This window comes from Canis aureus, chromosome 9 (genome assembly GCF_053574225.1).
Source record: "Canis aureus isolate CA01 chromosome 9, VMU_Caureus_v.1.0, whole genome shotgun sequence".
Taxonomy (NCBI): Eukaryota; Metazoa; Chordata; class Mammalia; order Carnivora; family Canidae; genus Canis; species Canis aureus.
The window spans coordinates 49,066,909-49,090,426 of record NC_135619.1 but is presented as its reverse complement, the minus strand read 5'-3'; the positions used below and the strand labels follow the sequence as shown (position 1 = coordinate 49,090,426).

Genomic DNA, 23,518 nt, shown 5'->3' with positions numbered 1-23,518 from the left:
GATAATAGACTCAAGTAGATCATGATCCTACTTCCTAGGTCAACAGGTAAAGATGTTTCTGGACCCAGTGAGGACTGATGCTAGAACCACTACTACCCCATTGCCTTGGCTATTGCAGGTTTGCCTGAGGGAAATGAAATAGCTATCTGGTACACACCTAACTGGGTATGGCATGGGAAGTCATGACTCCCCCAGATCTCCAGGAACAATCTAGATATTGCCAGACGTGGATGGTCAGAGTCCAATATTAGCAGTGTTTTGTGGTGAGGAAATATCACTGTTGGGCACCAGCAAATGTTTCCAAATCATCTCCATACTTGAGCAGAGAATGCCTGTGCTTTGCAGCTAGTCACATTTCTATACACCCTCCTGATGAAATGCCACGTCTATCCGCATATACCAGGGCTAGTGCAGCTTTCCTATGATCCTTTTCTAAAACGCTTTTGAAGTTCTCCTTAAGCTGAATCAACGATAGCTTTCACAAATGGATGCAACTCCATGCACCTGCCACACTTACTGTTGTCAGATCTGCCTGCAGCCACCCAAAGTTACTCTTTGAGCAACTACAAAGGTGACATTTTCTAGGTGTTCTTTGGGCTGGCTCTGGGGGATAAAGGTCACCATGAGAGATTATACCTGAGGCACTAGAAGCCAGTAAGTGAAATGAACGCCTTTATAAGGCAAGAATGTCGATCCATTGCTGGTAACCATATTTCCTCCCATCTTTTATTACCTTTACATCCTAATAGGGCCCTTGCACTATTCAAGAGCTTATCGACACCGGCTGCACACTGTCATTTACTTCCTGTGTCTATACCCCTTGCTGTCTCTGCTGTCTCCCTTCATGCTGTGTGAGCTGTTGACCTAATTTAATGCTAGGCTGGAAACTTTCCTCTCCGTTGTGATTAAAGGGAAAAAAGGAGAGAAGAGAGGTGATCCAGTTACTTGCATATGTATGGTTCTTTGATTAAAGGAAAAAAGGTAGTGAGGGAGGAGGTTGTCTGAGGGAGGAGGCTGTCTAATGACCCACATGCATATTATTTCCTTAGGCTCAAGTTTCTTACCCATCATACAAGCTTTGAAAGGGTGACTCAACCTTCTCAAGTCACCCAAGAATGCTCACTTTCAATTATATGTGACCTCAGACATCTCCAAGTCGATTTTCTTAATGTTGTGTCTCAAATGTAGAGCCATGATTTTATATCTAATTCACCTAATTCACTGGCATTACTCTTTCGGTATAATTTCCAATTTAGGGAAAAAAGAATGTGGGTGGCTACCGTGCATTACAGTTATCAGGGGCAAAATGATGGGGCTGAGCCCAGGAGGGTACAGACACTGAGTTCTATATAGACAACCTTTGGCACACTAGTCTAGCATTTTGATACCATCATGATGGCAGTGCATTTCCAATAGGCCAGTCTTTCTTATTTTCAGTACATTTCCTAGTGAAGAGCCATGGAAAGCAAGACACTGAAAGAGGACTTGAGAACACCTGATCTACTACCTTCATTTTATAGAGAACAAAATGGAAGCCAGAGAAATCCAATGACTTGCCTACAATAACTAGGTGGTTTGTTTTCAGAAGAGAAACCAAAATCTAGGTCTTTTGTTGATAAGGCAAGTGCTGCTCCCTTGTAACATACTATTCATCATTTTCCCCTTGAATGAATAACCTCAAATGTATTGGGTATGGTGAGAGGAGGCCACTTTTGGCAAAGGTCAGGTAACTCTCCTCTCTCCTGAGCCTAGAGTACATATGCCTAGCTGTTATCCAACTGATCACAACTGTTGGTTTGGGAAACTGAATGGATCTGTTTATGGTAGACAGAGTAATGCCCCACCCTGTCAAATATGTCCACATCCTAATCCCTAAAACCTGTGAGTAGGTTAGGTCACATGGTAAAAGGGAATTAAGGCTGCAGATGGAATTAAGATAGCTAATCAGCTGTCTCTGAAATAGGGAGATTATCCTGGATTATCCAGGTGAGCCCCGTGCAATTACAAGAGTCCTTAAAAGTGGAAAGAAGCAAAAAAAGGTCAGTGTGATGACAAGAACTTGCTGTGTGACAAGAAGTCAACTCACTGCTCCTGGCTTTGAAGAGGGAAGAGGACCATGAACCAAGGAATGCGGGTGACCTCTGGAATCTGGAAAAGGCAAGAAAACAAATTCCCCCTAGAGGCTCCAGAAGGAATACATCGTATCAACAACACCTAGATCTTACCCAATTAACCCATGCCAGACTTCTGATCTCCAGAACTGTAAGATCTGTGTTCTTTTAAGCCACTAAGTTTGTTGTAATTGGTTATAGCCACCCTAAAAACCCAGTGCAAAGTCGGAATGATGCCACACAAATCCATCACATGTTAAAATGCTTTGTTCTTATGTGGAAGGAATGGCATATTTCGCCAACCAGCTCCTTGATTCTTGACCAACTGTGAACCGGTGGTGCCTACAATGGAAATAAGCAGAATGGACACACTAGTTTCTCACTTTCTTAAAAGCACCACTTCTCCTTTCCCTGATCTTCTGAACACAACATGGATGCTCCTTCTCCTGCACTGAATGAGAGGCACAGGTTTCCTGGCCACAACTTTTTTTTATTCATCAACTGGTATAATGCGTGGCATACACGAGGTGGTCAATAAACACCTGTAGAACTGAAATGCATGTCTAAGAGGATGCTCTGTGTCTTTTTGCAGTTCTCAAAAATATGTACACAGCATATGAATAAAAGGATTCTACCTCACTTTAGGTATCCTAATAGTTTCTTGTGGCTGATGAGGGCTGGGGTCAGGTGTGTCTGCATGAGAGGTGACAATCATGGTCTCTAATATATCATAAAGTTTTTGAATGACTCATCTTCCCCAACTGCCCAGCAACAAATGAAGATGTATTTCAATGCCTGGTTGACAGGCAGCATTGGAAGTCCAAACTATTGTCGCTGCAGTGGAACAGCTTGTCACAGCAGCCTAATTTATTCTCTTTCTCTGAAAGCCTGGCACAAGATCTGCAACTGAAACTGCTTTTGTTTAAGACTCAACTATTGCCGCCAACCAAGCCAAAATGTGTAGTCATTGTGCATGTCTGGTTGCATGCTAATTGTGGCGGTGTCCTCTGGTGACATCTGAGAGGCTGGCCAGTTGACAACACCACGTCGTTATCTTTGCCAGTTGTCCTCTCCCAGCCTTTCCCATTGGTAGTTCCTGGGATTATGCCATTTCATTTCCTCTATTTTGCTTCCTGCCCGGGAGGATTCCATTTGTTCTGGCTGTCACCCAGTCTCATTCTTTTCCATGGACCAACACTGTGGGCATGAACCTCGTTACAAATGATGGTTGAGTGCAGAAAAGTTGCACATAAGCTGACATCTTGTACACAAGTGCATTTTGAATGCAAACAGGAGCATGTGGCATAAGGGGACCTGATCTAAATCATCTGCATTCCTGTGTCTCCCCTCCTAGTCCCTCCTCCAGGAAATCTCTTCTGAATGTTCCCCTTGCAACATTGTTGGCATGTATGTCATGCGGTTATAAATTCTAGCTTTTTGTTTTTTCCTTTCTCCAAAATGTAAGCTTCCTGAGGGCTGAACATATATATATATATATATATATATATATATATATATATATATACATTTATATATATATTTCATCTTTTTATCCTCTAATATTCCTACAGAATTGTTTACTCAGTAGAGACTAAGCCCACATTGATACATAAAATTAAAGGTATGTAGCACTTCATTGAGATAAAATGTTCAGGGGGTGGGGGGAGGGGAAGAGAGAGTTGGTTCTCGAGCATGAGCTCTTCTCAAAACCTATTTTCTCTATAAAATGAAGGAAGTGCTCCTTTGAAGGGAGAAAACATTCTGTCCTATCATATAATACCATCTATAATATCTTATTAAAATAACATACATTAAAATCTCATATGTAAAGGAAAATCAACCAGTTCTTACTAAAATGTGGCGACTGTGACATTAAAACACACCTGTGTTTCTTATCATTAAAAATCTTTAGCAGCAGAATCACAGTCATTAAAGGTCCATCAAGATTTAAAACATTTTTCAATATTTCAAAAACCTTAATTTCTTTGAGGCTGCATATTTGGGATACTGAAAGCTGTTTCCTTTCCCATATACACTTTCCTCTAATCTTCTATAATAAGCAGTAGCCCACCAATGTTGATCGAACCACACTGGTGTCTTAACTCTCATCTCTTCATTTAAGGTGACTTTTGAACTTCTAACCTCTTACAACCCATAAATCCTAAGATTTTCAGCATGAAGATTTTCAGTATATCTCTAACATTTCTTGATAGCCTGTAATGTTGATCTCTGTGCGAAATTAACTTTACCAAACAGAAGTGTCTTATTGATTAGGATGACTGTGGATGCAGCCATATGTGCACAGAAAGGTAATGACTTCTGATGTTGGCAACAGGGACTATTCTCTTAGACCTAATTTATCAAACAACAGAATTCAAACTGAGGGTGAGCTTAGCACTCAATGCAATTTTGTCTTCAGTTGTGTCAACAGAGGATATTGAATGCAACTGAGCACAGGACATTACATATAGGAATGTGAGGAAATAAAAAATCAAGAGAAAGAAAGCTCAGTTCTGGTTGTCAGAGCTTGAACTTTTAGTACACATTTAGTAACAGGCAACACAAACCAAGCATCAGGTTTTATTTAACTTAACAGATCAAAGGATATCATTTTTGATGTGAAATAAAAGTAATGACTGTCTACCCAACTTGCATATTTTATAGACAGGAAAGCTGAGGACCAAAGAGATGACATCCAAAGCTTAAGGATACCCCATATCTGGGAAACCCACCCTCTAGAACTCAGATAAAATCTTGTCTCACAAAACCAGCCTTTGTCATAGAATATCCAAGTCCAAATGGATTTCAGAAGTCAGGGCCAATTTCCTCTCCTATACACCCATTCTTCATCTATTTCCTGAAATGAGGTGTTTTCTATCACTATGATCATATACAAATTAACCAGCAGCATGGTGGGCTTCTGGAAAGAGCAGACATGCTTGGATTTCAAGTCCTCAGATTGAATAATTCCTTCACTCACTCATGAAGTTTATTGAACATCTACTATGTAGCAGGCACTGGGAGAGGTACTAGGGACCCAGTACTGCATGACACAGACAGAAGTCATACCCTCATGCGGCTTACGTTCTAGTAGGAGATAGACAACACACAAATTAATGAGTAAACTGTGCAGTGTGTCAAATTATGAATAGGGCTATGAAGAAAACTCAAGCAGGTATCAGAAACCAGGAATCCTGAGTGTTCAGGGAGAGAGTGGGAAAGGTTTTTACATGGGATAGGCTTTGAAACAGTATCCTTTCAGCAAGGACATAAAGAAGGTTAGAGAGTAAGTCCTTCCATTGCCTGGGATAAGAGTACTGCAGGCAGAAGGCGTATTAAGTGCAAAGGCGCCAACTATTCCAGACAGCAAGGAAACCAGTGTAACTGAAGCAGAGTGACCAAGTGGGGGCAATAATGGCAGATAAGGCCAGAAGAGTAATGGGGGTAAGGGGGCAGCTTGCAGACTCTGTACAGACTTCTGCTTTTATTAGGAATGAAATGGGATTTCCAGTCAAGAGTTCAGTCTGGCTTATCTGCCCATGTGTTGGGAACACACTGTAGGGGAGCACGGGGAGAAGCAGGGAAACCAGGTAGGAGGATAGCACATTGGTCTGGCGGCTTGGAAGAGGGCCAGACTGGCAGACGTGATAGATGCTGGATTCACAGCGATTCAGTACTGTTCTCAAAGAAGGATGTAAGGAGAACATGTGGGATGTGTGGGAGAAATAGAATCATAGCAAGGTGTTTAACGTGAGCATCTGGGAAGATGGCACTGCCATTTACTGAAATGAGAAGGCTCTGAAGAAGCATATTTTGGCAGGAAGATCAGGTCTACTTACAAGCTGTTTATCACTGGGCAAGCCCCTACAGGCCTCTCTGAACCTCAGTTTCCCCCTCTGTGTTTGGTAATGTCAGTCTACTTTACAGAATTGTTCTAAGAACCAACCAGGAAACGTGCAAGGTGCCATCTTTCTTGGCATAAAGCATGTAACGCCAAAGGCTGTTACGGCCTGTGGGGAGGGATTCTGCTACAGCTGTTCTGCTTCCCTATCTCCCCTCTCCCTACCATCCTTCCTCACCCCAAATCTTTCTCTCTCTGAGCCAAGGGCAAATGAATAACTCCGGCAAAGTCCATTAGAAGTCACAAGTAACTTATAGGAACTGGCGAATGAAATCCTATTTCAGGTGAGTGTGACTGAATATTCATATGCTAAGGAGCCCATGCTAATAAGCACACGGATGCAGCCCCGCCCCCCCATCCTCTTTAATCTGTAATGGAGAGTGGGAGGAAGAAAGAACAATATCGTGGGGAATGCTATCTCTGTTCCCTCAGGTGGAAACCACCATGAGAGAAAGTTCATTGCCTATCAAACCGGCAGGGAGGTTGTTAAAAAATCGCCATGGAATTTAAAAGGAAAACAAAGCATATAAGAGGGAAAGAGAAACACAGAAAACTCCCAATACCACATCTTTGGGGGAAAAAAACTCACTTTCAGGTACCGGCTTGTCATTCTTATGTTAACAAGAGAGGGCCTCCCTCGGGACTGATAAGAGTTCCAGAAAGATGAGCTCACCGGAAACTGGGGTGGGCTATTTCAAATGAGCGTCTCCTATGATGTCCTGGATTGGAGAACAACAGTCTACAAGGCAAGCATAAATGCCAGCAAATCTCAGTATATAGAACACAAAAACTTTAATAACCATTTGTAAAATAATTAGGGAGAAATTATCACTCCTGAAAGTTAAGTCAGATCCTTCTGATAAATGTTTGTATGTGTGGATATGAGTGTGTGGATATGTGTGTCATTGAGTCATCAGTGGCTCTGGGAACTAAGATAATGACAGAAATAATCATATCCTTCAGGGTAGAAATTAATTGGCTATGGGGATAAAAATACTTTTTTTTTTTTTTTTTTTTGCTTATATTAAGAATCACTAATGTAAGTGGGCTGAAAGAAGAAATTCAAGTGTTAGGAATATTCTAACAACAGAAGGGTTTCGTTTTTTTTCCCAGTCCAAGTAATTAGTTTCTTCTCTGACTTTTAGTACGTCATTTGCACCAGGAAGTTGGAATGACAAAAAATATATTTGTCACCATGGTTTGCATCTTTGTCCCTTGTCATATTATCACCCAGTCAGCTCATGGGTGAGCTATTCCTATTCCTAAAAATAGGAAGCATACTGGATCTGGCCGGTGGGCCACAGTTTGCTGGCCCCTGATCTAAAGTACTGAGTGGAAAAAAATAGAGAGGGAGACAAACCATGAGAGACTCCTAACTCTGGGAAACAAACAAAGGGTTGTAGAAGGGGAGGTAGGTTGGGGAATGGAGTAACTGGGTGATGGGCACTGAAGAGAGCACTTGATGGGATGAGCACTGGGTGTTATACGTTGGCAAACTGAATTTAAATAAAATAAATAAAGTATTGTGACTGGGGCGGGGGGTGGGGGGGGAGTGGGTGGGCAGTAAATGAGCCTTCATGCAGCCAGACAGAACCGCTCTCTGGCTCAGCCTGGATGTGGTTAAGCCCAGGATAGAAAGAGCAGTGCCTCATATCCCCAACCTGCTACACCTGGAAAGAAATCCAGAAATGACTGTCAGGTTAGTTCTGAGCCCTAAACTATGAGATTATAAGAAGTATTCCCAAATTGTTCCAAGAAGCCCTGACATTGCTTTGAGAAAGTGGTTAGAGGCAGAAATTTTCTCTCCTCTCTTTTCATTTCAATGAATATTTCTTGAATCCTGCCCTATATACCAAAAACTTATGAGACAATCTGATTTGGAGAAAGCAGCACAACACTGAAGAAGTTTGGATAACATGGAAGGCAAGTGTGGTAGATTAAAGATGGCAGCCAACTCTGCATACCACCAATAAGAGGTGGGTTCTAGGTTCTCTTCCCTTAAAATTGGGAGGACTTTCTAACTGCTTGACCATTAGAATATGGCGATAGTGACTCTGGGCCGAGGCTTAGGAGACATGTAGCCTCCATGTCCTTTTTCTTGAAGTGGCCACTCTTAGGAAAACCAGTTGCCATGCAAATAGTCTTGAGACCACCAAGTGTAGGTGTAGGTGTTCGAGTGGATATGCCACCTGAGCCCCCCTTTCTAGCCATCTCCACGAGGGCACCAGGCATGTGTGTGAAGTTTAGAATCCTTCAGTTCACCCATTTCCCAAGTGAAACCACTGATTAACCTCAATTGCTGCCACAGGGTGCAAAACAACCCCCTAGATGGGCTCTGCAAGGATTTCTGCTCCACAAAACTGTAAGATATGACATGATAAAATGTTAACTGTTTTAAGCCATTCAATTTGGGGGTAGTTTTTTGCATAGCATAGATAAGCAGAAGGGTGAGTATGAAGAGATATATTCCTCCAACCCCCCCCCCCCCAAAGTGATATGACTAAACTTTAGATAAACAAAAGGTCAATACGGGCTTAACTAATTTAGGAAAGCTATTGGAAGGAAAGAAACTGGAGGCTGGCTTAAACAGGAAAGGGAGGTTCTATACAGGCAGGTAATTCCTAAGAGGTCTTCTCTGCCCACTAATGCCATGACCAGCCCCAGCTGGCAATGCTCCATTTGAACCACCAGGCCTATGGCTGACCCAGAGGGCAGATTCCCCATGAATCTCTATCCTCAGAATAGAGGATAGAGACCCAGGATCAGTGAGCTTGGAAATGCTGCTCTGCTGAGAGTTCCTCGGCTTGCTGGGTTTTTGAAGATGCCTCATTTATGCAAGGATGCCAAGTCTTGTGCCACCATTCTAACCAAGCATGTTTTTCAAACACCACCAATTTTATCACCCCAAAATGTTTTCCAGATTAGGACATTTCACATGCACTTGGCCAACCCCAAAGTTCTCACATAGAGTATTTGACAAGTGAATTCACACAATTCTAGTAAGACAGCTACCCCTAATTCCATTCTCCCACATTGATGGCAGCATGTATGTGATCATTATGTGGATTTATGAGAAGATTCTCTAAGCTCTTCCTTCAGCTCCCTCCTGGCAGGCATCAGGGAGAGGTGCATCAAATCCATCCATGACAGTTGCCAAGAACCAGAATGTAGTGTTGAGAAGTTCTTAAAAACATGATATGTTGAAATACATCAAAGACTCTTTGAGCTGACAGATGGGACAACTGAGATACCATGATGGTAAATGGTTGACATAAGCTGGCAGCAACACTAGCAAAAGTAGAATTGATTCTGCCCTCTGCATCTCCCTGGTAGAGACCAAATGTTGTAAACTTGAAAATTCTCTTGAACTTCATAGTTCCAAGTGGTAAACTAATTTATTTTTGGATGCTTGAATTGCTTTCACTCCTGGTAAGAGTGCTCTCTAATTTCTGTGCTCAGAGACAAAAGATTTGGAAAATCTTTTTGTGAAAACCCCAGAAGTCCTGAAAAAGAGGGTTAGGACCTCATTTCATGTTGACCTCATTTCACTTGGTAATAACATTTTTGGTGAGAGTGCTTTCCTCTCCCCTGGATAGTAGGCTGAACCTTAAAGAAATGAATAAATAAAAACTTTTAATTTCAGGTTTGGTGGCTTTCTAACTCTTTGCCCACCAGAAAGCTCTCATCTCAAAGTGAAGACACTGGCGTGAAGTCTATTCCTCCTTATAGTAATCTACCCACATGGATACACTTACATATTTGAAGCACTGGAAAATGCTGCTGTGCTTTACGTTAAAATATTCCTTAAGTTTTAAATTTCATAGACACCAGTCAGAGTGAGTGAGATTCCAACAAACCATTCATGGACACCTACCATACACAAGCAAATAGAAGTCCTGGGATTCTTTGTTTACAAATCTGACATACAATGAGCCTTGAAAACAAATCTCTCCTAACTTGTTTGAGGGCCACACCTGACCCAAACTGATTTATGTGAGGCTACTATAGACTTCCTTTATTTCCACCTAGTGTTAATATTCACATATTGCCCTGCAGATGTGTTAATGAGCTGGATCTCCAGCTGCTGCCCCAGACCCTGCTAGGAATGCCAATATACAGTATATGTACAGTGTGACCTTTCTAAAATTAGAAATATATCTCAGCCCAAGAATTTTGGACAAGGCTTCAGACACCTGAACCCACATGAGAGGGGCTTACTGAGGGTGCAGAAGGGAGCAGAGACAGGAAAGGTTAAGGAGCAGGCCAGAGATGAAGGCCATATCTCTAGACAGCCTGCAGGCAGCAAAGAAGCCATAACCAAATCTGCCAATGGTGACAAGGCGAGGCAGTCTGAAGGGTCTGCAGAGACACCTGCAAAGGTCAACATGATACCAGCTGGCTTTCCAAAAGATTCTAATGATCCTAAAATCGAATGTCTTAGAGTATGATAAAGGTGAACTTGAACCTTCTCTTAACTTTTATAGAATTATACAAGTTACAAGGTACAAGGTACAAACAAATGGTTTTATGTCAGGAACTTAGAAGGAAGAACTTAGAACTAAGATTGTGGCATATCTTACAGTTTAATCTGCCCAGAATCTTCTCTGAGAGCTGGTCCTCTCCCACCTGTTGGATCGGCCAGCTCATAACTGCAGAGGTCCAGGCTGCCGGCAAGTATCTCCACCCCATGCAGGGGCAATCAGAGTTGACCCTTGGGAGAGAGTGCTCTCCTGTTAGAGTTGTACATGCTAAGGATCAGGTCAGCCTAGAGCCCCAAGTCATCAGTGCCACCAAGAGAGAAGACCCACCTGAAGAGGAAGCCAACACCATGGAAAACAGGGTTGGGGAGAGGGGAATGGAGACCTGATGATGTGAATCCCTGGATCCAGCTGTGGCTAACATATTTGACCCTCTGCCATCTGCTATGTGAGCCAAAAAATATCCAGTTTTGCTTCAGCTTATTTGAGCTGGGTTTCAGTCACTTGTGAAGAAAATTCCACAAGCAATTGGCTTGAAAAGTCTTCCAAATTTGGAGATTAAATATATTCTTTTCAGACATGTCAACTTTAAGAAACTTTAAAAGAATTTCTTCCTTCCTCCCTGTTAGGGACTGAATTATGTCTTCCCTCAAATTCATATGTTGAAGTCCTAATCCTCAATGTGACTGTATTTGGTGACAGGTCCTTTAGGGAGGTAATGAAGGTCACAGGGTGGAGTCCTGATCCAGTAGTACTGGTGTTCTTAGAGGAAGAGAGACCAGGGCTCTCCTGCACTCTCACTCTCTCTCTCCTTGCACAGACAAGAGGCCATGTGAGGACACAATAAGAAGGTGGCCATAAACAAGCCACGAAGGGATACCTCACCAAACACCAACTCTGGCACCTTGGCACCTTGATCTTGGACTTCCAGCCTGCAGAACTGTGAAAAAACAAATGTCTGTTGTTTGGGTCATCTGGTCAGTGGTATTTTGTTATGGCTGCTCAAGCAGGCTCCCTACTACTCATTCCCTGTGAAGTTTCTGAAGGAGGCAACCAACAGTTTGTCCCATTGTGAGGGTCACCCCAGTCCTGCTTTCTTCACCACCAACAGCCCTCAAAAGAAAAGCCATGATGAGGAAACTAGAGCCTGCCTTCCAAATCTGGAAATGCTAGAAGACACTAGTGACTCTAACATAATAAAGGAAGAAATCCAAGATGCTTTAGGCTAATTTTTTTCATATTTTCTTCAAAAGTTACAGTAATTTAATAACCTCATTCGAAATCACCATGACTGAAGATCAAAATCACAATATTGTTTTAAATTTATTATGTATCATGACTCAAAAAACTCTCTAGAATAAATTCACCTTTGACACTAACTAATGAAGACAATTTGCTCTAATTCAATTGTAAGAGAAAATATTTCAAGTAAAGCTTACAAGAGGATGATTTTGATTTTTTGGCTAGAAGACTTCAGTTGTAGACAAGAACCACCCTCCCCCCAAAAAAATTTGTTATAAGATACTCAAGATGGTAAGAGAAGAGGCTCCCTTGTTTGGAAAGATTCATATTAGAATCTTATCAATTTTTCTATAGAGTGTTATCATTAGTGTTCTATGGGGTTGGTAACTGGTTATTGAATGGTAGGGATTTAAGAATATGGTTTCATTTTGCTCTCATCATGATCTGTGGCATATTTTGTTGTACCTCGCTTCCCTATGGCTGGACAGCATCTCAGAAAGACCTCATAGATTTCCAATCACTTTCACTTGTAAGAACAGTCTCATTTGTAGAAACTGAGGTGCTTTCATTTATTAAAGGTCTAGTGATATCATATCAAAACTTCAATTTCAGCCAATTCAAAGTTTCTCTCCTCCTGCCCATCTTCTGTGACCTGCAGTGGCCTTTCCTTTTGCTCACTGCTCCCCCCATCACCTGGCTGCTTGTAGCTCCTCTAGGGTCAGCACAAGGAGAGAGACATCAATGGAATGGAGGCTGACTATCTTTTTACATCATCAGTTTGTGCTGTTGGCAATTCTCTCTTGACTATCAAACTCAGCTGTGTGAAGCAAGTGGTCACATGTTGGAACTTTCCTGGGAAGCTTTCATTTGTAGGTTCTTCAGGGCCCCATGGAACTGCCCAGGGCTAGTTCCCTATTGTGGCTGAACAACCATTTGACTGGTCTTTTATGACCTACCTTCCCACTCCACTTCATGCACAAGCACACACACACTCATGTGCATGCACACATACACACACACAAAATCTCCTACTTCAGCATGCACATCACAGTCTGGGTCCACTGCCTGGGTCAACTTACCCCAAAAGTTCTATCTCCCAGGCAAAGATAGCAATAACTGCTCAAACTCTCTACCTTTCCAGTGTTGCTTGACTCAAGGAGAACATACACATTTTTCTGCATCAAAGGGCAGAAGCTGAGCTTGCCGCTACTGACACCTGCCTCTATATTTACAAACCCCCATGTCTTCACTGTGCTCTACTCTGACTGGCTGGAGGCAGCTCAGCAGGCAGCCCCCTGGGGAGTGGAGTTCTTGTTCCAGTCTCCATATGAGAGAAACTCCCCTTAGCACTCCACTTCTTGCTCCATGGCATTGGGAGGGAAATGTCCCAGCCCTCTTTATGAAGCCCAGGGCTCCTTATGGAAACCACTGTCTCCAATCTCCTTATGAGTCACTAGTCATCTGTAATGTAGGCTAGAGCTGGGATAGGACTGGTAGTCACTAGACTGGTTTTGACATCTTTATTAAACACTCCATAGCCATGTCTAGCACTCCATTTTAGAACATTAGATAATTATCACTCATTTTCAACTTTGGAGTATTAATTCCTTCTGATAATTAAAAATGTCCCATTCAGCATCCTCACTTCAAATTATGTTGCTAGAAAATTAGCAACTCAGTGCTGAAAACATCTTACCAAAGTCAATGAGCCAGAAGTTCACCTTGACTAAAACACCAAGTTTACAGGGATTCTGCTCTAATAGTGATGACCACTATAACCATATAATAGAGCACAATAATCATACTTTATACATGTAAAGGCCTACATAAAACATGCCTTTGCTATAATACTGTTTTCTGATTAAAATATACAGCTACGCAAATATTTAAATTAAATATTCTTAAACTTTTATTTGATTGAAAACAAATGGAGCAGATGCTCTGGGAAAGCTCCTTGCTAGAAGCAAAGTACTTTGGGGGATTTATGACTTTGTTGAAGCAGTTTTAATTAGCTATTTCAAATTCTTGTTCATTAAGTGTTTTTCTTTAACCTTCAATGACCTGATTTCAGAAGACTAACAATGAAAATATTGTACACTTCTGCTGTTGTATAATGTTGTATGCTATGCTGGCATTTCCCAATATCTTCTCTCAATTAGTCCTCTCAGGGATAAAACATAATGTTGGGCCTATAATAAGGATGTTTTAATATAGGAGTCACTTACTCAGATGCCTAAGTTACCAAGCAGGTAATATAAAGTAGAAAGTAATAGTAGAGAAGAGTGGGGACTGTGACAAACTTGAAATCTTATGTTACATAAAAAGAGTAGCTTCTAGGGGCACCTGGGTGGCTCGGTTGGTTGAGCGTCCAACTCGATTTTAGCTCAGGTCATCTCACAGTCATGAGATCAAGCTCCACATTGGGCTCCATGCTGAGCATGGAGTCAGCTTGAGATTCTCTCTCTCCCTCTGCCCCACCCACTGCTCTATAAATAAATAAATAAATAAATAAATAAATAAATAAATAAATAAATAAATAAATATCTTTATTAAAAGAAATAGCTGCTATTCAGGGCCAACTAACTTTGGTGTGCAGTTCAGATGTTAACTGATTTTTTTTTAAAGAAAATTTAAAATTTCAGGTGTTGTGAAATCTACTGATATTGTATTGAATCAAATTGATACTAAATCAAAATTTTTAAACATCAAGTTGAAACAAAACATAAACCCCACAAATGCTGATATCTGCAGGCTGCTAGTTTGTGACCTCCCTTTGTAGCAGATATTGTTGGTTCCAAAATGGAGGATCTTCTCTATGCAGACCCTTGAGAGTAGTCTCCTTCAGTTAAGGTATTTGGAAGAGGAATATTTTTCCTAAGTTCCAGTTTGTTGTTGATCTTGTGGACACTGGTATGAAAGAAAATGACCAAACTTTCCCTTTCTCTTTGACTGCCAGAGAGCACAGAAGCAAATCTATGGCCCAATCCTAGCAAGCATATAGATCTGGACAGAAGGTACAACCCCCTAACCATTTTTGTCCACTTTTATTTCTCATCTACTTTTAACTTATGTCATCTTGCTGCATTTCATACAAATGTATAGGTCCATTTTATTTCATTTTTTTAAAGATTTTATTTATTTATTCATGAGAGACACAGAGAGAGAGGCAGAGATATAGGTCCATTTTAAATCCTCTTTGGAACAAAGCAGGTTACAAATGATCTTTACAACATTGAAACAGACATTCAATGAAATAGACATTATTTCTGTGAAATAGACATTTCTGATCCCATATGACAACTGAGTAAACTGAGCCTGCATGAGGCTAACTGACTTGATCATTGACACTTGAATCAGGAAATGTGAAGACCCAACCCATCTGTTCTGGCTCCATGTCAAATGCTCAACTGACTATTCAAAACAACACAGTTCCATAGCAGGAGTCTCAAACTCAGATGTAACCCACCCCTGGATACTATAGGAGTTGGAGAAGGGCTTGCCCAGAGCTATTGCATTGTGAAGGTGAACAGTTCCCTAGAACACAACATGATCACGATACAAATGGTGCCCTCTAAAGTCGTACATTGTATGCAGCATGCCCCTTTGGGAGGCATTAAAATCCACTGTGCTAATAACTACAAATTAACGTGCTGATCTGGAACTCCAGTTTGAGAACCAGTCTACAGAATCTGGCTAAATATAATATGTGGATGCATTATATAAAGAGTGCAACTCAAATGAGCCTTGTAAAAACGAAGTGAAATGTCCACCGAGTGCTCTGGGTATAATGCTGTCTCTGAAATCAGGCTATGGGGCAGCTTTATGGGTGAAGGAACACAAACAAGTCCTTTGCACTTTTCTGTAACCAAATCCCCAGAGTGTGTTCCAAAATGAATCAGCTGTGTACAAAACTCTGTTCTTTGGCTAGAATTGAATTATAGTGTGGTTCCAATGTATTTTGATTAAATTATAACTGTATGAGCACAGGATGTTCCCAGGTCTTAAGACATTAGATGTTCAAATTCTGTATTGTTCTTAATCTCAGTTTCTTTCCTCATAAACAATGCTAGAGCAGTGGTTTTTAAGCCTTTTAGGCAGCAAATCTCTTTTTTTTTCCAAATCCTGCATGCACCTCCAGTATTTTGTGGCTACGTGATTACTGGGAGTGAGGCTTGTGGGCTGGCCCTGGGTGGGCTGCTCTTTCTAGACCAGAGCTGTTGTCAAGACAGCTTGACCCCTCCACTCTCTCCTCCAGGGTGGCCAACCCTCACGGCTCCTCAGCTATTGTCTTATTAAGGAGCCTGCTTTAATGTGATCCAGATGGTTAGCAGAACCTCTAAGTAATTTCGAAGAATCCTAGGGCTACACGGAACATAGTTCAAAAACTACTCTTTTTCAGGACATATTGTCAATCTAGTAATTGCCTGGGTGATAATCCATGAGGGGCATTACAAGATCACTAAAACAAATCAAAAATATAGTGCCAGATAATTCTGGTTTCCACAGCAACTTCTAACAACACTGGCAAAACTCCCACTGAAGTAGAAAGAATCATCACATGAAAAAATTTTTAAAAGTACTCCTCTTTGTCGGTGTCAACTCATCTCTATGACACATTTCAGGGGTACACATTTGTGTTACAGAGTTTTGTTACAGATCTTGCCCCAAATCCCAAGACCAGTAAATTGATAGATGCCTGTAGTTATTAGTGATATTCAAATGAAATTCTAAAACTAAATAAAGCATAGTATGATACTGCTTACAAGGAACAAGTGGTTTAGTATTTAAATTTGAGAATTTTTAACATGTGTCAGAAGATGTTCTATGTTTCCAAAATCACAAAAGAAGTCACAAAGAAAAGCTAACAAAAAAGGGGAGACATTTTACTGACATAAAAACCAGGAAAGAATATAGATGTTTGAATTGGATTTTCCTTGTAAATCATTACTTATTTCTATCCCTAGTAAATGTGAGCAATGAATTCTATTTAATAAGGAATGGCAGAAAATGTGAAATGGGAATAAAAGTTTTACAAATAAGTAAAAATTCTCTTTTATATGTACTGGGTATGGTAGTTATTCTGAACATAAAGAAAGAAGTATGGAATTTTTATTAACAGAAAATCAGCTTCTTCAAAAGCTTCCCCAAAACTTATGAGCTGGAGAATGTGAGTGTCCCCTTCCTCGCCTGCCTGAGGTATCCACGTGTCTCTCTGTCCATCTCTGGGAGCCAGTAGGAAACTCAATTCAGAACTTTTATCTAAACAAACACAGACTTCAGTCAAATAACCACTAATGACACTCTAACTAGACATAACAAAACACAGCTTATGGAAGAACTGTGGCAGGTACTAGGGCCTTTGCCCTAGTAGAGACACATGGTGTCTCTTGTATTATTGTTTTTCTATGTGCTGTCTTGAGGCCAGTCAGTTCCCCTTCTTGAGTGGCTAATTAAGTCCACATCCCCAGTCACCTCTTTTATGGGGCTCTCACACTGTGGGTCATTGTGCACCCACCCTAATCACCTTGGGCCAGGTACCAGACAGCCAGGATTAATTAGCCCCTTTGCCACAGAGTCTGTGAAATTATTTAAATTATCGAATCCTAAACCCATTTGCTCTGCTTTATCCTTTCCTTACCCACAATAAGCAGGCTTGTCCACTGTTCCCCACCCCACTCTGGCGATCGACCTGGAGCCTCCACTGAGTGGCCCTGTGTTCTCCCCCCAGGGAGCTGTAACAAAATTGTAACTCCCCAGTTTCTCTCTCTTGATCTGGATCTGGCCTCACCATACCTCACCCAAGGTAACATGATTAAAACACTAATCTATTACCTTTCACTAAAAACAAAAACTCTAAGACTAATTGTAGGTGACGCTATAGAGAACATCTGAAAAGCATGAGCCACTGTCATGGTGCCCACAAGCCCACACTCGCTGTGATGATTGCTGCACAGGGACTAAGTATTCTCTGGGCAACAAAGGGATTCTATCTTTCATTCTGTTCTTCCACCCAGGACTTGTAGCTTGAGACACAGAGAGATTGTTGCTTCTCTCTGATTTGCTCTCCCTTGGGCATAACGAAGGGAGGCAAAGAGCCCCTTGTGAATCGGGTTTTCCAGAAATAACAGTGGAGTTCACGGAGTAGGTGTAAAGGTGTTTCTGGCAAGCTCAAATTGGATAACAGTTTAAGGCTGCTGGTTGACACATTATACAGAGAAGCAATTAACCAGATCTGAGGGGGAATGTGGAAAGGACAGCTCTCATCTATTCACTGCCAAGAAGCAGACACAGCTCTACATGGGAAGGCATAACGCAAAGGAAGCCACAGGTCTGAGCAGGCCATCACACATTGGCCTAGACTTGACAGTGTTGAAGAAAGACGCTTCTGGTTACATAATGTGATGACTTCTATGAACTCATGTTTTTGTCTCCAAGCACCAAGTTTGATAATTAACCTTTACACACCACAGAAAATACAGCTCATACGATGGCCTCCGTGTTTTTCCAAAGACCAGCCTTGTGAATCAATCCACTAAAAGATTTTATCTACCACAAATTTAACTTAAAAATTATTTCAGATGGATTCATACTTTAAAAAAATTCAAGAACTCATTAATCGAACTATTTGTAAAATATTTGTGGTTGTGTTGGTTCAATAGAACAATCCTCCCCACACACTGTTACCACAATCAAAACATCATCTAAGTAAATTCTGTCATTATGATCAACAACCCAAATGCGATAAAGAAGCCAGTAATGTAGAATGCCACCACTGGGATGGTAGTAAGCAGAGGTTCTCTAAAACAGAGAGACCTCTATCTATAAATATAGGCCAAGTTATGCTGTGGTAACAAACACTCCACAGATCTTACTGGTTTAAATCACTAAGGTTTGTTTCTTAGTCCTGCTACATGGGTCGGCTAGCACTCAGCTTTCTGATATTCTTTCTCAAGATTCAGGCTGACAGAGAAGCTACCACTTGCACTAATTCTTAAAATGGCTTACATTCTACTAGCCAAAGCAAGTGTCATATCCAATTTCACTGGCCATATCCAACTTCAAGGAGGTAGGGAAACTATAGCTTTCTATGTTTGTAAATAAAGTCTTATTAGAACACAGCCACATCAACTTGTTTTCATATATCTGTGGCTACTTTTGCCATAGAGTTAAGTAGCTATGACAGAAACTGTATGTGTTCTACAGCCTAAAATAGTTACTATTTGATCCTTTAAGAACAAAATTGTGGATCTTTGGCCTATTGTAGTAATTACCTTTCACTAGGTTACACTGAAGTAACAACCTCGCAATCACGAAGGTTTACCAAAACAAAAATTTATCTGTCATTCACATTACATATCAGTTATAGGCAGGCTGTAGCTCTGATTTGGGTCTTCCTCAAAAGCTAGTAGAGAATTCCCTGTTACAATATGCCATCTTCATGGCAGAGGTGACTTAGCATGGCACAGCATGGCTTAATCCCATGATGGTTCTTAAAGCTTAAGCATGGATGTGTATAGTTATATCAGTTTGGTTCACATTTTATTGGCCAAAGAAAGTCACATGGCCCAGCCTGACATCAATCACTAGATGGAGAAGTGTACTCTTCACCACAAGGAGGCACTGTCAGTTACCTGACTACTTACAGGGATATATAATACTCTTACAAACAAGCAACAGTAATTAGGAGTAATAACATAATTGACCATCCCTACATGTTAGAATTTGGGGAGAAAGCAGCAATGGCTGGCAAAGACAGTAAGAAGTTACCCTGGTATGCTACAGTCAGCTCAGTACAGTGAAAAGTCCAAGGACCAAGAGTTAATAAGCTGTTTATCTAGAACAAGCCATTGTCTTTCTCTGAACCTCAGAGTCCTCCTCTGTAAAAGGAGGTGATCAGAAGGCATCAGTGTTTTCAACCATTTCATGTCAATGCATTTTGAGGATCAACCGTGTGCCCCTATCCCCACCCCACATGACTATTGCTCTACTTTGATTAACTACAGACTAAGAAAATGAATTTGGCTAAAACCATCATAGTCATCAATCACAAACCATTGCTTACTATATCTAAAGGTAATGTTGAGACAGTTGTGAATGACATTACTTCTCTCCTGGGATGGCTAATTACCACTTGAGCAGATTTGTACAGGCTAACAGGGAGATGAGAGCAGACATGCTGGCTTTAAAGGCAATTATTCTAGAATTACAGACACCTAAATTTATGCCACAGATAGATACAATGGGATTGGTACTCAACTCATTAGATGACAATCATCTGTTAATCTGTGGGTGTCTGTGGCTTGGGGCTATCTTGTTCAATACCCAGGACTTAGTACATAGTTGTACTCATTAAATATTTTTTAATTAATTGATAAAAAGAATCATGTGTTCCATATGCTTTCTGATAATTTTTATCCTTTCTGTCACTTAAACCCATGCATACATTTGAAAAAAAGTCTGATATATGTGTGAGTGAATCCTATTATATGTTTCGTTTACAGATAATGCTTGATGTTTATATTGATTTGCATTCCTTGTGATACTTTCTTAGCCCTCCAGGGATCTCTGTCCCATGGGTTGGGATCACTGGGACAAAGAAACACAGGTAAATTCATCCTGTAGTGTAAAAACTAACCTAACACATTGCTTCTAGTTTAATTCAGAGTCTTCATTTCAATGACATTGCTTATCCAGGGAGTAAACTACAATTGAGTAATTGAACAAAAATTCTTTCTACCTTCAACAAATTTTCCATTGGGGCTAACAATTAGCCTATAAAGTCAGAAAATAAAGTCCTATATAGGACTGTAGTTCAAATTTCTGGGCAGGTCCTAGCTCTGAATAAAGGCTAAATGAATAAGTGATTGAATCCATACACTTGAAAATTATGATTTTTGTTTGGTGTTTGCTCATGTATTGGGCTGTACCATTAGTTCTTAATCCTCATTATGCATCAGAATCACCTCACCAAAACTTTAAAAATGTAGGAGAGGTACCTGAGCCCTACAAGATTCTGATTCAGTGGCCCAGACATGAACACTTCATTTCACAAGCTAATAGGTGAGTCTAATGTGTGTCCATGGTCAAAACCCACCGGCCTATATCAATAACTATTACTTCCCTAATATTAAGTAAATGAATTTAATTTTGAGTGCCAGAATATTTTCCTATACCTTCTTAGATCCTGGGAGTTTCTTTTATTATCAAAGTTACATCGGATGTTAGACTATTTTTCTTTGCAAAATCTTGTCAATGTTTTCATATTGCTTGGGATTTTTTGATCACCCAATTTACAAAGTCCAATTCCCTATGAATTCAAGGTAGGAGAATTCCAGGAGAATATCCACAAGGGGAATTTATGGGAGAGGCTATAAGGATGATGAAACAGAAGGAAACATTGGTATTTTTTGGCAGTTGCTTATTCCTTTACTTGATTTAATGTATTAACTCCACTCCTCTGTGCTCCATTAATCCAAAAGGCCATCAAAAACACAACTGCAAATAGATCCTTCATTCTATTCATGTTGTAGAGTAAATACACATGTCAGCAGGTTAGCCCCTCATCAGGTTTCATTAGGAGCTAAGTTTTATCCGATAAAATTCCTGAGTTGGAGCTGAAAACCTGGCTTAGGAGAGAAAGAAAGAGAGAGTTGATCAGCATGATGGGTAGAAGGTGGAATAATGGACTAGTTCAGAAAGGCATAGATGGGTACAGTTGGCCTGAAACAGAGATATTCAAAATTTTTGGTTTTCATAGTCTTACTGAGGGACCTCAAAGAGCTTTTGTTTCTGTGGGTTACATTTAGTGCTACTTGCTAGATTTAATTGGAAGAATTAAAAATATATGTACTTAAAGCTATACTTAAAAGTTAACAAAAAAAAAAAAACCCACTACATGCTAACAAATAGAATATTTTCACGACTAATATTTCCCCCAAAAAATGTAGTGATAAGACTGGCACAGTTTTATATTCATTGCAAATCTCTTTACAGATTATCTGCCTTAACGGACCACACTAGATTTTCATTTCTGCTTCCACACTGACTCTATTAAACTACTACATGTCAGGCAGCAGCCAGAAAACTCCAGTATATGCTTGTGAGAGGGGAATGAAAGAAGCAAATGATGTCCAGGTGATGTTGTGAAAAGTATTTGATCTCATGGAACCTCTGAAAAGGTCTCTGGGACTCCTGAGGACCCCTGGATCATACTTTGAGACTGCTGCCTCAAGAGAGAAGATGCAAATAAAGCTGGTTTTCATTGACCGAGCTTAGAGTCTGCTAGCATCTCTCCAATCAGTTCCACTTCAGTGCTGTAAAAGTACCTACATGGGGGGATAAAGTCAGAAATTAACTCCCACTATTGATTCCCATTTTCTCACTGCATGTGCCTTTAGAATGAATGTCTGAAACAAGCTCTGTTTCCTTGAAGATAAGCAGTTAAATTTGGTCACTCAGATCAAAGTTTCAGGAAAGATGGCAGACAATGATCATATAAAATTGTAAGAGCTCTTACAATGATGTTCTCAAGGGTAGAGGAGTTACTATGGAAGGATTTGTTGGTGCTAGGGAGCACATATCTCCATCAATCAGATACTTCTAGTAAGTGTGTTTGGGGAACACAAAAGAATAGACCTGAGGCATAACCCAGGCTTTCAGGCAGCTCACATTCTATTTGAGAAAAGAATATATTAGAAAGAAATCTAAGCATACAGCCACATGCTACGTCTTGTGGGATACCATGACATGTTAGAGGAATTCAAAGAAAGGAGGTAGACTAATTAGGACAAGTATTCACAAAAGTGAAGTACTTCTAGGTGTTTATAGAGGCATGGGAATGAGGAAGGAAAGAGTGGGGACAGCATGGAGCAGTGGGGATAGGAGTGGAGCTGTACCTAGAGTGGATCATTAAAGACCTCCCTCCTCTATACAACAAAATTGTCTTCAGAAATGATCTTAAGGGATCCCTGGGTGGCGCAGCGGTTTGGCGCCTGCCTTTGGCCCAGGGCGCGATCCTGGAGACCCGGGATCGAATCCCACGTCGGGCTCCCGGTGCATGGAGCCTGCTTCGAACCCTCTGCCTATGTCTCTGCCTCTCTCTCTCTCTCTGTGACTATCATAAATAAATTTAAAAAAAAAATAAAAAAAATAAAATTTATAAAAAAAAAAAAGAAATGATCTTAAAAAAAGCAAACAATAATAAAGGCCAGAAAAGAAATTAAAATATAAGAATTGTCTTCTATTAAATTTTGTGCATATATAATTAGGCCAGTAATTAATTGCTATAATACAAAAAAGAGGGAAAAAGTAATGGATTAATAATTTTTAATTATAATAAAGTATTTTTAAAGGCATATAAAAGAAGCACCTCTAAAGGGGTAAACTTTATAAGGTTCAGAGAAAGACTTATGCAGTCAGGCAAGCCTTGTTTTTTTATCCTTAAAATTCTTACGCCATCATTGTTTATTTTGAATCTACTTTTAAACACAGGACTATATCACAGGGCTTAGAGATACAGACTGTGCTGAAAGCAACCTCAAATAATTCCAGCTCTTATTAATTATATTAGTCAGGGTTCTCCACAGAAAGAGTCAATTGGAGACATGATAGATGATGGATGGATGCATGCATGCATGGATGATAGATAGATAGATAGATAGATAGATAGATAGATAGATAGATAAAGAGGAATTACAGAGGGTAAGAAGTCCCATGATCTGCCCTCTCTAAGCTGGGGGCCCAGCAAACCAGAGGTGTAATTCAGTCCAAGTCTGAAGGCCTGATAA

General features: G+C 40.5%; 1 protein-coding gene and 1 long non-coding RNA gene across 18 annotated transcripts in view; one reads left to right on the top strand and one right to left on the bottom strand.

Annotated features, from left to right (window-relative positions):
• Positions 1-23,518, bottom strand: part of RGS6 (regulator of G protein signaling 6) — a 556,931-nt gene that overhangs the window by 239,496 nt on the left and 293,917 nt on the right. The window lies entirely within an intron of this gene.
• On the top strand, positions 10,608-22,001 carry LOC144320841 (uncharacterized). The gene is made up of 3 exons (XR_013386479.1): positions 10,608-10,682; positions 20,234-20,337; positions 21,726-22,001. It is a non-coding gene; the product is annotated as an uncharacterized LOC144320841 (long non-coding RNA).